The sequence below is a fragment of the Dromiciops gliroides genome, chromosome 6 (genome assembly GCF_019393635.1).
Source record: "Dromiciops gliroides isolate mDroGli1 chromosome 6, mDroGli1.pri, whole genome shotgun sequence".
Taxonomy (NCBI): domain Eukaryota; kingdom Metazoa; phylum Chordata; class Mammalia; order Microbiotheria; family Microbiotheriidae; genus Dromiciops; species Dromiciops gliroides.
In genome coordinates this window covers 8,790,146-8,805,357 of record NC_057866.1, presented here as the reverse complement: position 1 = coordinate 8,805,357, position 15,212 = coordinate 8,790,146, and positions in this window count along the sequence as shown.

The following is a 15,212-nucleotide window of genomic DNA, read 5'->3' as shown; positions in this document are numbered from 1 at the left end:
GCTGCTTCCCACACAACATTCACTCTCTGCTCAGGCCGTCCCAGTCTTGGAAGGCTCTCTCCTCACCTCGGACTCCCTTCAAGGTTCGAATCAAGGGCCACTTCCTCCGGGATTCCCTTTCTGACCCCCACCCCCATCACTGTGAGCTCTTTTTAATACATTCTGTAATTATTTACATGTCAATAAAACTCTATGTACCCCCCCCCCCAAACCTGCTCGCTGCCCAGTCCCTGCAGCCTATGAGGGAGAAGACACCAACCTTCTTCATCACCAGCAGCCACCGCCAAACTGAGAAACGTGGGGGGAGGGAAGGGGAAAAGTGCTTATTGTGCCTACTGTGTGTCAGGCCCTGTGCCAAGCCCCGGGAGTGGCAGCACCGCCCTCCCCCCAGATCACTGGTCCTGCTTCTAGCCCAGCGCTTGAAGCCATCTGCCAGTGGACAGCTCCTCAGGAGAAGGGGGCAGCCGGCCCCACCAGCGGCTAATAACCACCATCCACAGGCAGGCAAACCAACTTAAATGAAGCAATGAGGTATCTTGGGGAGAATCGAGCTGCCACAAATGCTGCCTGAGTCAAACCACCCCCACCACCTTGAGCACCATCTCTCCTCAGACCCTAATGGGGACAGCCCAGGCCCCTGAACCCAAGAACCTTGGGAATAGTGATGCTCCTAGCCGGATTCCCTCAGCCATTTCCCAGGGGACCAACCCCTGTGGACACTAAGTCTGCAAGGGCTGGTTTCCTGCAGGGGCTGCAGGTACAGCTTCTGAAAACAAGGAAATTGATCTGGTTTGATCAATGGAAATGACATTAAAGAAATGACATGAAATTGGACATAGAGTTCTGGGCCTGGAATCAGGAGGACCTGAGTTCAAATGTGACCTCAGATACTGACTAGCTATGTGACCCTCACCTGTATAACAAGCTGGAGAAGGAAGTGGCAAACCTCTCCAGTATCTCTTCCCAAGAAACCCTAAATGGGGTTACCAAGAGTCAGGCACAACTGAACATGAGAGTATGACCATCTGCCCCTTAAGGACCATGGGCCCTTTCCATCAGAAACTTTCTGTATGTGATATCTCCCCATTGTAAGGAGGCCCTGGAGGGCAAGGACTCTTGTTGATCTGTAACCATAAAACAACTCAGTCCTGTGCACATGGTTAGTGCTTAATAAATGCTTTATTTGTTTATTAATGTGAACGTAGTATACCTATCCACGGAATGTAAGTTTCTTGAGGTCAGGGAGGGTTTCATTTTTGTCTTTGGATTTTTGGCTACTCTCTGCTTAATAAATGTTTGTTCAACTGTTTTTCAATCGTGTCCAACTCTTCATGACCCCATTTGGGGTTTTCTTGGCAGAGATACTGGAGTGGTTTGCCAATTTCTTCTTCAGTTCATTTTACAAATGAAGAAACCGAGGCAAACAGGGTGAAGTGACTTGTCCAGGGTCACCTAGCTAGTAAGTGTCTGAAGTCAGATTTGAACCAGGAAGATGAGTCTTCCTGCCTCTATCTAGGCCCAGACCTCTATCCGCTGTGATGTCATATAGCTTCCCAAATTGAATTGTTGAAAGTCCAAGGCTGCTCCTATGCACAACTCAATCATCCCCAAGGGCATGGCCTCATCATTCCACTGAAACTACTCACTCCAAAGTTGTCAAGCATCTCTTCTTGTCAAACCCAATGGCTTTCTCCTGACCTTGATCTCAGCAGCATTGGCCATTACTGGTCACATTCTCCTCTTTGGGTTTTTATGAATTTCTCTCTGATTTTCCTCTTGTCTGTCCAAACACTCCCTCTTCTTCACTGGTTCTCCACACATGTCACATGCACCAACCACAAGTCTCTGTCCTTGGTATTCTCTCATCAGCTCCTCTGGGTTCAGTGAACATCTGCAGAGCATGATCTCTGAGAGTCAGCCTGAATCTCTCCTGATCTCCTGTCTTGTATCACCGACTACTTCATGAACATCTACAGCTAGTGGTGCCACAGGAGTCTTACTCTCTGTCCCAAACTGATCTCACTCTCTTCCCCCTGGCTCCCCAGACTTGTCCAGACTTCTTGATGACTTGGAAGGCACCGCCATCTTCTCGGTCCTCCTGGACCCCAAACCTATGTCGCCCTTGAATCTGCCTTCTAACTGCCCATACGGATACCAATGGATATGTCTAAGAAGTCCTGTGGCCTCTTCCTTCCCAACATCTCTTAAATCCCTCTTCTTCAGTCCATGCATGCAGCTGAGGGCCTTATCACCTCCTGCCTAGATTACTGCAATGGCTTCTGATTGTTGTCTCCATTTCAGGCCATCCTCTGCTTAGTTGCTAATGGCATCTGTTAAAAGCCTTCCTTCTCAATATACTCTGGTGGTTCCTGTTACCCACAGGATCAACTATAAAGGCCTTTGCCTGGCATTTGAAGCCCTCCTTCCTCTGGCCCCTTCCTCTCTTTCCAGTCTCCTTACCTGTTCCTACCTCCTCTCTCTGGACTGTCCAGTCTAGCCATCTTGACCCATTTGTTGTTCTTGCATGAGATGCTCCCTCTCTCTTTGTACTGGCTGTCCCCCAATGTGTGGAAGGTTCTCCTAGGCCTCCCCTCCTATAATCCCTAGCTTCCTTAAATATTCTCATCAAGGGTCACCTTCTGCAAGATACCTTTCCTGGACCTCCCCCCCAAAACCCCAGCTGCCAGGGCTTTCCCCTTCATCCCCTCTCTCATGTTGACTCCCTCATTAGATTGTAAGCCTCTTGAGGGTAAGAACTCTTTTTGCCTTCTTTTCTAGCTCCAATCTTAACATAGTTCCTGGCTCATTGACAATGCTTAGTACTTGTATGTCCATTTATTTTTGCTACCTTACCCTAGCAGAATGGGAGCCCAGAGGCAGAGAAACTTCATCCAGTGAGGATGACCAATGAGCACTGGGGCAACATTCCTGGGGCAGAGTAGGAGAAGCCTGGTCCAGCCAGCAAGGAGCAAGTCAGCTGAGGGCCAAGCCATTATTCTGAATTATCATGCCCGATGCCTGGGCTTGCTCACTCTCTCCACTAATGGCTTGTTTATTTGTGGGAGCATGTACCCTATGTCAGTGGGGGAGATGTTTCATTAAATACCTTGTTTTTGAATTTAATCATGACCTCTGGCTGGCTAGGGGTTCAGCAGTCAGTCAAAAAAGCATTTATTAGGGGCAGCTAGGTGATGCAGTGGATAAAGCACTGGCCCTGATTCGGGAGGACCTGAGTTCAAATCCCGCCTCAGACACTTGACACATACTAGCTGTGTGAACCTTGGGCAAGTCACTTAACCTTCATTGCCTCCCGCCAAAAAAAATCGACAAAAAGCATTTATTAGGCACCTACTAATATGCCAGGCACTGTGCTGAGTGCTAGGAATAAAAAGAAAGTCCAGAGTTCCTTCCCTCAAGGGGTTCCCATTCTAATGGTATGTGTAACAGGCAAACAAGTATGTGCATCCACAATAAACGCCTGAGGCAAGGAGAGGGGATCCCCCAGTGGGGGCTTGTGGCTTGAAGCTGGGGCAGACAAGATTTAGAGGGAGTAAGCCAAAGGTCATACACCCAGGTCTTCCTCACTATGGGACCAATGCTGTCCACCATGGAGAGATAGGGGCGTGCTAATTCCCAGTAGAATGATTGCTCCCGTGAACAGGAAAGAAGCAGACATTTATTCTGCTTTTTTTTTGGGGGGGTAGTCCCAGCCTTGATCTGATTCTAGGAAATGATAGAGTCCAGCTCTGGGATGCTTTGGCTTGGCCTGGTGGGGGCATGTACTGAGGCTGGGGAAGAGCGTTGGGCCTCTGGGCTTTTAGAGCATGATAGCAAAGCCTGGTGGGAACCTTTCCTGAGGCCCCCACCCCAGGAAGACAGAGGGGGCCAGGAACACATCAGCTGAGAGAGCAGGTCCACTGATCCTTCTCCTTCCCCTGGGGCAAGGGCAAATGTAAGCTCCTGCAGGGAGTAACAAGGGAGCCACTTTGGCCAGACCAGGCCTGCTCAGGGAAGAGTACAGTGATTAGACCAGAAAGTTTGCTGCAGAAAGATTTGTAAATGACTTTAAAGACCAAACAGAAAACCCTGTGTTTTATCTAAGGGCAAAGGGGCCACACTGAATCTTCCAGAGCAGGGGGGTGACTGCTGAGACCTGTCTTTTCATTGTCACTTTGGCAAGGGTCTATATTGATTGTACATTCATTCATGTGAGCAGGTTCTGGGGCTCAGCCCCAATACCACTTACACTGGCAGGGACAGGTGCCCAAGATATAGTTACTCAGGATTCTAGGAGCCAGTGATCCTTCTACTATCACATTCCACCTGTCCAATATTCATTAGCCAATGCCTGTTAGCTTTTTTTTTGGGGGGGGGAGGGCTAAGTGACTTGCCCAGGGACATATAATTAGTAAGTATCTGAGGCTAGATTTGAACTCAGGTCCTCCTGACTCACAATCCTCTGTACCACCTAGCTGTGCTCTCTGCCCCACCCCCCCTTAGCTTTTACAAAGACATCTTTCTTGAGAAGGTATAGGAGAGAAGGCTGTACAAAAGCATGCCCTTCAAGCCAGGTCACATACATCCACTCACCAGGTCCCTGAGGAACTGAATTGGTTGCTGAAGAACACCCCCTGTCCGCCAGCAGAGGGCACTTCCTGGCCTCCCCCTCCCTACTCCAAGTCCCCTTCTGTGTAGAGCAGGTGGGTTTGTCACTCTCCTGCTTGCTTGCAGGGAGCCACAGGCCTGATGATCCAGGGGAAACAGCTCTCCTCGGGGTTGGCCTCTCAGCCAACTTGACTATTGTTGCTGCTGGCTCTGGTTGTCCTTCCGACTTTTTTTTTGTTTTGTTTTTGTTTTTTGTTTTTTTGCAGGGCAATGAGGGTTAAGTGACTTGCCCAGGGTCACACAGCCAGTAAGTGTCAAGTGTCTGAGGCTGGATTTGAATTCAGCTCCTCCTGAATCCAGGGCTGGTGCTTTATCCACTGCACCACCCAGCTGCCCCCGTCCTTCTGACCTTTTGAGCTCATAACCTGATGCTCATTAACTTAAGAAAGAAGGGAGGGAATAACATTTATTACGCACCTACTATGTGTCAGGCAGGGGTGCTAAGTGCTTTTTAATACTATCTCATTTAATCCTCACAATGGCTGTGGGAGGGAGGTGCTATTATGATCTCCATTGTCCCATGGAGGAAACTGAGGTAAATAGAGGTTAAGTGACTGGCTTGGGGTCATACAGTGGGCTCAGAGGTCTCTTGCTGCACCACTTGAAAAGAATAAATGCAAAGACACAAAAGAAATAGCAAGGCCATGTGTTCACGGCTACATGGCAATGTGGTGGGGTAGGCAGGGGGTATGATGCTGCTGCTTCTCTCTTCCATCCCCAGGGACACAGAGTCTCTTTCTTCTCACTCAAAAGCCTCTAGAGAAGATGGAGTTGTCCACTTGAACCTTTGTGGGACACTCTGTCCTGGCTCAGTGGGCAAATAAAAAGGCTCTTTGTCCTGCATATGGAAGAAGCAGGAAACAGTCCACTAAGGATAATCCAGTGTGCACTAGGAGAGGAGGGGAGGGCCCCTCCGTCATGAATTTCCAGAAGAGGCTGACCAAGCCTAGCCATGGGTTGGTATCAGGCAGAGAATGACTGTGCCCTCAGGACTCACTGGCTTCATTGACTGGTCCCCCATTGGCTTCATGTCTCTTGGAGCTCACTCTCCAAACCCCTCCATGTTGATTCTAAGAGTAACACCCAAAGGTTTTTTGGGGGGGATTCTCGTGATTTCTCTTAATGTTTATCAGTTGATATAATTAGCCAGCCTGAGTTATTTTTTTCCCCTCAACTGAATTAACCATCAACCTTGACCCAGCAATCAATCAACATTATTAATTGCCTACCAAGGGACAGGCACTGTGCTAATCAGAAGGTAAGCAGGATGACCAGGGCAGGGTGAGGCGACAGTTGACTTAGTGAGCCCTGGAGGGGCTAGAAGGGGCACATACTCCTGAGTTACCCTCACCTTTCTGAGCAGGCCGACTGTTATAGCCATAAAGATTTGGGAGGAGAAAGATTGGATAAAAAACCCACGTCTTGCCCCAGAATCATCCTAGGCAAGAAAGGAAGAAGAGGCAGCTTCATTCTGAGCCACCGTTGGGCACCCCAGCCAGGGAAGGGAGCGAGCAGATCAGGAGGGAGAGAGGCTTATGGGGCCCAGAAGGCATTGGCGGCAGTATCTTCAGGGACACCCAACCACAGTCATTATAGGACTGTGGGGTTGGAGACCAGCACCAAAGTGAGGCTGAGCCTTCTGGAACCTGGCCTCCAGGAGATGGTCCAGGGGGCAGACCTGCTTCAGAATCATGATGCCCGTCACAGAGGTGCCAGATGAAGTCCAAGGCATCAACAGCAAGTATCCCTGCCCTGGCTCTGTTGGACTTCAGCACCACCCAGGCAAGATCCAGCCACTGGATTCTCAGTCTGCCATTTTGTGAGGATTAAATAAGACCAATAATATGTAAAGTATGTTGCAGGCCCTAAAAGTTCTAGATAAAATGCTGGTGATTACTGTTATCAGGAGGGTGTGAAGAGGACTGCCCAGGGGATGGATATCCCAAAGCCAGCACCACCAGCAGTAAGAGTTCACCCAGAAATAGACCAGGCAGGCCAGGGGTGTTCAAGAGAAGGGCTAGGGAGCTGAACATCTCAAGGTGATTAAAAAAAAAAAAGTAGACTGTTTTCTTCAAACCTCCCTGGAGATTTCTGTGGAGATACCTTAGAAGAAAGAAGGCAACTCACATGTCCAAGATACCCCGATGTCTCCCCACCCCCCTCTGCAGATTCCTTTTTGTGTGTTGTCTTCCCCCATTAGATTGTAAGCTTCTTGAGGGCAGGAACTCTCTTTTTCTTTTCTTTTTTTGTGGGGCAATGAGGGTTAAGTGACTTTCCCAGGGTCACACAGCTAGTAAGTGTCAAATGTCTGAGGCCAGATTTGAACTCAGGTCCTCCTAAATCTAGGGCTGGTGCTTTATCCACTGTGCCACCTAGCTGCCCAAACTCGCTTTTTCTTAATTGCATCCTCAGTGCTTAGCACCTAGTAGGTGCTTTAAAATGTTTACTGAATTCAGTTGGAGACTTAAAGTTCTCAAAGGTTCTCAAAGGGACTGAGTCATGCTGGGTAACAGCTGAGTGACGATGGTCCCTGGGCTAGGATTCCTCCCCTCCCCTCATTCCTTCCTAGGAATCACGTGTTCTAGCCAAGGCTAATTGACTCTTCTTTCAGGGCATTGACTGACGTGGCCAAGTAAGCAGAGTTGGTAGGAAACATTTCCCCACAAAGTTTGGGACACCATCTTGCCTAAGCACATACCACTGTCTGTGCTATGGGCCAGGAACAGGGGTTTGAGGAAGAGTCCACGTGCCTTGGCACTCTACTCACACCTTCTGGTGCCTGGAAATCCTCTTGTCCTCCTGTGGGATTCTCAAGTTCTCCTAAGGAGCAGCTCCCTGGTGGGTTTTGCTTCCCAATGCAAGCCGAGTTGCCAAGACTTGTGGAGTCTGAGCCGGCACCAACCCCCCCATGTGTCCCCTCCCCCCCACTCCCAGTGTGGCCACCGCTCAGGCCCTTATCCCCTCCCGTGCACTGCTACAATAGCCATTGTGCTACTCTTTCTTCTCTCGACTTCTCCTCCGTCTAGCTCCTGACCATGTTACTGCCCTGGTTGTAAGGAGGGCTTTGTGCATCAGAGGAGTTTGGAAAAGGGCAGCTTTACTGTTTCTCCAACCGAATTCAGCTCCTTCATGTGGTGGCAGATGTCTGTCCAAATGACTGGTGATTTATGTGGTAGCCAGGGCTTACACAGTAGAGAGGAAAAGGAGACCTTCACTCAGCATGTCCAAGGAAGATTTTTCTTTTCTTTTCTTTTCTTTTCTTTTTTTGCTGGGCAATGAGGGTGAAGTGACTTGCCCAGGTTCACACAGCTAGTAAGTGTCAAGTGTCTGAGGCTGGATTTGAACTCAGGTCCTCCTGAATCCAGGACAGGTGCTCTCTCTATTCACTGCATCACCTAGCTGCCCTGGGGCATTTCTTTTTAAAAAGTCTTCATGGGGGGCAGCTAGGTGGTGCAGTAGATAAAGCACTGGCCCTGGATTCAGGAGGACCTGAGTTCAAATCCATCCTCAGACACTTGACACTTAACTAGCTGTGTGACCCTGGGCAAGTCACTTCACCCCCATTGCCCCGCAAAAAAAAAAAAAAGTCTTCATGGTCGTCTGTTTCAGTTAGGTTCTATATTGGAATTATGGAGCCCAATGAAGGGACACTTGAGGTAAAGAGACAAGTCTGGCTTAGGGTCTCCCAGGAAACTGTCCTCTCCTTGGAACGAGCACGCATGGTGAGATTTCCTCACCTGGAGAGAGGCCTTTCCCCAAGGAACTAACTCTAAGTCAAGATTCTGACTCTCCTCAACCTAAAACTTCTGATTCTAACCTTTGGCCATTTCTGGGTAAGCATAGATGGGTCTGTCTGTATGTTGCTGTTATTAGTGTTTGTGCTGCAGCAGCACTTTTCCCTAATTTTCACTCTCACTGGGCAACAATTGTCAGGTAGATGTGTTTGCCTGAACAAGTTCCTCTGAAGTAAGCGATATGAGGACGAGAGAGAGAGAGAGAGAGAGAGAGAGACAGAGAGAGAGACAGAGAGACAGAGATAGAGACAGACAGAGACAGACAGACAGAGACAGACAGACAGAGATTCACAAAAGCTGTGTACTCAGTAGGGGACTGCCTGGGCCATTTGGTGCTTTGTGGATTTTCAGCTTACAAAACTAATTATTGAATGAAAACCCCCTAGGGGCAGCTAGGTGTCGAAGTAGATAGAGCACCGACCTTGGATTCAGGAGGACCTGAGTTCAATTCAGGCCTCAGACACTTAACACTTACTAGCTGTGTGACCCTGGGCAAGTCACTTAACCCCAATTGCCTCACAAAAAAAAAAAGAAAGAAAGAAAGAAAAAAAAGAAAACCCCCAAACATTTTTTTTTTTTGGTGAGGCAATTGGGGTTAAGTGACTTGCCCAGGGTCACACAGCTAGTAAGTGTCAAGTGTCTGAGGCCAGATTTGAACTCAGGTCCTCTTGAATCCAAGGCCGGTGCTCTATCTACTTCGACACCTAGCTGCCCCAAACCCCCAAACATTTAATAATTTGTTACAAATTGCCAGTAGGTTCATTCTCAGAGAGGACTATGACATCAGGGTGAGGTCATGACTTGTACTGAATTGGATTTAAGTGATAGAAGGTTGTGCAAGGTCATCAACCTCTCTTTCTTTCCTCCAGAGCCATCTGTGGTCCAGTGGCAACTTATACAGTAGGATGAGTAGGGATGGCCCTGGATGTTTAAGGCAACTGGGGTTAAGTGACTTGCCCAGGGTCACACAGCCAGTAATTATCTGAGATGAGACTTGAACTCAGGTCCTCCTGACTCTAGGACCTGTGCTTTATCCACTGTAGCTTCTCTAATTCCCAACTTGTAGGAATAGGGTTTTGAAGAAGGAAATCTGGGCCCATAACCTACAAGATGATATCCAAAGCTACAATCCTTGCTTTCGAGTTTTGGGGGTACATATAGATTAAGTTGTGTGTTTGAGAGGAAGTAAAGGTGTAGAGGTCTGTAAACCTGCCCAAGAGAGCCAAGAGAAGCCCTATTCTTAGCATTTTCAGGCAGAAATGTGTCAAAAGGAAAAGTGAATAAAATGAAATGAGATATTAGCAAATAAAGTGTGTGAGATTAAAGCAAGGAATGAAAGTCGTTTTAATCTTAACTCTTTGCTTTCAGGGTCACTAAGGCTGTGGTTGTCTTTGTGTCTGCCTATGAGACGTTCCTAAGAGTAGTTTAAGTAAGGGAGCTGCAAAAGGCAGTGTGACATTCCCAGGAGGCAGTTTAAGAAGAGCCACAGCTTTACACTGATAAGATTTAGACTGAGCAGAGGTGGCTAAGTGGTGCAGTGGATTAAGCACCGGCCCTGGATTCAGGAGTACCTGAGTTCAAATCCGGCCTCAGACACTTGGCACTTACTAGGTGTGTGACCCTGGGCAAGTCACTTAACCCCCATTGCCCCTGCAAAAAAAAAAAAAAAAGATTTAGACTGAGCAGATGAAGCTAGCAAGGGCCTATGAGGGAGAGCTAAGAGAACCCTTTGTAATCTGTTAATGCATTTGGGAACAGCCAGAACCCCCCTCGTGTTTCAACAGGAACATAAGCTACTGCATGTCTCCTAAAAGTTTTTGGAATCACTAAAAACATCTTAATGGATTTTTTTTGTCCCACAAATTTCTTCCTATATTGAAACAGTTTCTATCTCCTTTTGGGAGAATGAGAGATTTGAATCTTTTTGTTTTTCAAGAGAACATCTGAATTTTGTGATATATAGATTAATGAAGAGAACTCCCTGGGTTGAAATTAACTCCATAACTTGGGAAAGTAGGGCTTTAGAAAGAGTTGGTTTAATCATAGTATGTGCAGTCTGGGATATGGTTGAAATGTAAAGGAAAGTTGGGTAGTCTGAGTAACAGGTTTGAAAGATTAGGAAAGAGAAATAAAGGCTTGAGAGAAAATATAGAAAGTAGAGAAGGCTTGGGGACAAAATGGGGACATAGCCTGCACACAGCTGGTGGGCAGCAGCAAGTCCATGTACTCCAAGCCCCTCCTGTCCCTGAAAAGTTGCTCTGGATGCCCGTGTGCCAACTTCAGATGTTTTAAGCATGTGGAGAGGGTTTGAGGAAGTTTGACTTGGTTTTAAGTAGAAAGACTGAGAATGAAAATTTGGTAGCTTGGTTTGAAAGTCAATAGACACTTACTAGCTGTGTGACCTTGGGCAAGTCACTGAACCCCCATTGCCCTACAAAAAAAAGTCAATAAACAAAGTTACTGAGGGCAAGGAGGACAATAGAGGGTACCACATGTTCTAAGCCCTTCTTATTCCACTTGGCAGTTTCAGTTATGGGGGGTGGGGGGAAGAGGAATCTGATAAGAACTGTTTCCTAAGTGTGATAGGATTTATTATAGTTAAAATCTGCAATATACTGCCACTTAATTTTTTTTTTGCAGTGGATTAGCTGAAATAGTAAATCCTATTATGTGAAATCTTGGAATAAATAGCCTTGTGTAAAATAATAATAAAAATAATAAAAAATAATTGAAAATTTAAAATAAAAAATCAAGGTTCTGTATGATAACAATAGGAAAAGAGAGCTGGGTGTTTTCTATTTTGGTTTCATTTTGGGGGGGGGTTAGTGAGGCAACTGGGGCCAAGTGACTCGCCCAGGGTCACACAGCCATCGAGTGCCAAGTATCTGGGGCCGGATTTGAACTCAGGTACTCCTGACTCCAGGGCCGGTGCTCTATCCACTGAACCATCTAGCTGCTCCATATTTTGGTTTCATTTTAAGGGAAACTTATTATTATTAGGCTATATCAGAAATTTTGTTAGCTGTATGGTTTTAACCAAGTTATTCCAGTTATGTGATTTGTAATATATATAAAGATTATGTCTAACAGTAATTTGATCATTTATTGTATTCGAAATATTGTTAGGATGTGAATTCTTCCTTAATTCTTTTGGTTTATGGATTTAACTTTTAAAACACTGATGTAAAAATAATATTAATTAATCAGTAGCAGATTAGCAACTGAGTTAGAGTGCCAGTGTTTTAAGATTTCAGAATCTAGCCCCATTGCTGGGTGGTTAAAGTGCAGTGACTTGGCTTCAATTAAGAACTAGAAATTGTAAAGGAAAACATTTTTAGAGATCAGTCTGTAACCAGTTACAGCCTAAGAGGAAGGTTAGATAATCATCTGATTAATCATGTCCATCCATCTTTTACGATCAATCTGTAGGAAGGTCTTATTAAATCTAACATGACATAAATATTGGATATGGTAAAGATACTAGTTATTGTGATTTGTGATTATTGTGTAAAATCTTAAATGTTTCCTTGTACTGTTCAAATTGAGAATTATTTAATTAACTCTCAAAAGTTCTGCCTCAGAAAACTGGCCACACCTGGCCAGAAACCCCTTAGAGTTATCTTCCTGGGAAAAGAAGTCAGTCATCTGGGATCTTAGGGGAAGAAATGGCATGCACAGTTTCGTCCCTATTCTTCTATGACAGATTTCTATAATCATGTTAGATGATCAGTATGAACACAATATTAGATCTCTATCTCCTGGGCTAATACTGGAGCACATCTGAGTTACTATAATAAGATGCAGGCGTAAGATTTATTTTAGTCCTTTCTAGATACCAAACAAGTAACAAGTAAGATCCTTTCATGTCTCATAATGGTATGGAGATGATTAGGCAAATGATGCAAAGATTTGTGAAACCAGGATATGATTCTGTTATTTAGTGAAGTTAATATCAAAACTGTCTCAGTTCTGTGTTAAAGCTTGTGGCCTAGCCTGTAAGAGCCTTAAAAAGACACCCACGTTTGTTAGGAGTTCTTCATGTGAGTATGGCTGGAAGCTGAAAATGTTCTATTCTAAATAGCTTTCTTAATATGCACTGTTTTAAAATTGCTGACTCGGGGCAGCTAGGTGGCACAATGGATAGAGCACTGGCCCTGGAGTCAGGAGGACCTGAGTTCAAATGCAGCCTCAGACACTTAACACTTACTAGCTGTGTGACCCTGGGCAAGTCACTTAACCCCAATTGACTCACCAAAAAAAAAAAAAAGGATGATTGTTAAAATTGCTACTCTGGCAACTTTAAAATAAATTCATTTTTTGTATTGCAATACATCTTCTTTTTTTTCTTTTCTTTAATAGTATTTTTTCCAATTACATGTAAAGGTATTTTTCTTTTCTTTCTTTTCTTTTTTTTTTTTTTTGGTGAGGCAATTGGGGTTGTGACTTGCACAGGGCCACGCAGCTAGTAAGTGTTAAGTGTCTGAGGCCTGAATTGAACTCAGGTCCTCCTGACTCCAGGGCCAGTGCTCTATCCACTGCACTACCTAGCTGCCCCTGTAAAGGTATTTTTCAGCATTTATTTTTGTAAGATTTTGAGTTCCAAATTTTTCTCCCTCTTTCCCTTCCCTCCCTCCTCCCCAAGACAACAAGCAATCTGATATAGGTTATATATGTACAATCATGTTGGATTTATTTCCATATTAGTCATCTTGTGAAAAAAGAATCAGAACAAAAGAGGAAAACCATAAGAAAGAAAAAAAACGGCAACAAATAAAGTGAAAATAGTATGCTTCGATCTGCATTCAGACTCCATAATTCTTTTTCTGGATGTGGAGAGCATTGGAAAATGCTCTCTTCATAAGTCTTTTGTAATTACCTTAGGTCATTGTATTGCTGAGAAGATCAAAGTCTATCATAGCTGATCCTCACATAATTTTGCTCTTCCTGGTTCTGCTCACTTCACTCAGCATCAGTCCACTTAAGCCTTTTCAGGTTTTTCTGAAATCTGACTGCTCATCATTTCTTATAGAACAGTAGTATTCGATCACATTCATATGCCACAACTTGTTCAGCCATTCCCCAATTAATGGGCATCCCCTCAATTTCCAATTCTTTGCCACCACAAAAATAGTAGCTAAGTTCATCTGCTTATAAAAAAGAATTCTGGGGCAGCTAGATGGTGCAGTGGTAAAGCACTGGCCCTGGATTCAGGAGTACCTGAGTTCAAATCCAGCCTCAGACACTTGACACTTACTAGCTGTATGACCCTGCCTGGGCAAGTCACTTAACCCTCGTTGCCCTGCAAAAAAACAAAAACAAAACAAACAAACAAAAAAGAATTCTGAGATTCTTTAGCAGAAGCTCATCCTCCTAAAGGGGGAATGAATAATTCCAAGTATAAACTTTGGGTTCTAATTTTCTGTTTATATCTGAGTTTCACATATAACAATCAGACAACCGAAAATTTTAAAAGTCTCTCATCCAAAAGGTTCCAAATTTAATTTTCTAATAATAGAGACAAAAGGTTTAAGCTAACTTTCATTATCTGACCTGGTTATTGGCAAAGTAAAAAAAAAATTTTGATGAGGCAATTGGGGTTAAGTGACTTGCCCAGGGTAACACAGCTAGTAAGTGTCAAGTGTCTGAGACTTCCGGGGCAGAGCCAAGATGGCGGAGGAAAGACAGTGAGCTCTTGAACTCATGACACAATTGCTCCAAAAAACATCCAAATAACATCATAGGAAAATGCCTGGAGCAGCAAAACTCACAGAAGAATGTGCTGAAATCATCTTCTAACCAAGAACAGCTTGGAAGGTCAGAAGGAGGGAGCTGCCGTGCTGATATAGGAGTCGAGCCCAACCCCACAGTCACCCTGACACAGATCCAGTCCCAGGAAGGCCTCACCAGAGAAGGAGACCCCCAGAGCCTCTGAATCAGCTGAAGCGCCAATGTCATCTGGAACTAAACTCACAGTCTGGTGAGAGGGCTGAGCCCTGAGCAGGGGGGGGAGACTACAGGGGTCTATGCTGGTGCTGAGGCAGAACTTGGGTTTTTCACCCCTGCTGGGAACCAGGAAGTAGGCTTGAGTAGCAGTGGCCCAGGTAGGGGAGGGGCACAGGTTCATCGGAGCTAACAACCACGACACACAAAGCTGGTTGATTAACAAGTTGGTCTGGGGTCATCTAAGGACCAGGGAACAGGCCAAGCGAGTGAAGAACCTGATTCTCCTTAAATCATACCACCTGGGACTTCTTAAGCTTGGGATGCTGCAGCCTGGAAACAGTGCCCCACTTTAAGGAGCTAAAAGTCTAGTAAAAGAAAGGCAAGATGAGCCGACAGAGAAAGGTGAGGACCATAGAAAGTTTCTTCAGTAACAAGGAAGACTGAGGGGCACCCTCAGAGGAAGATGCCCCCTTTGGTTTTGTCAGTGCTCAGCTTAATTTCTCCCTTTCCCCCTTACATTGTCACTGATCATAAGCTGAATAGTTAAAACTCCTTGATAAAGAGTTTGTAGTATCAGTTAGTGATTCATTGAGGAGACTTCATCTCTCAATTAGACTCAAATGGGGGATTGTGAGAAATGATTATTAATAACCCTTATCTTGGAGAGTTTCAGAACTTTCCCCCTTTCTTCCAAACATCCTGCAGTTTTCCCAAAAGACTTTACTGGTAAGATTGCATTTAAGTCTCTTCATCTTGGTCAGTCCCCACTTAACCCTGATTGCCTACTGAAAAACCAAACTAAACCAAAAT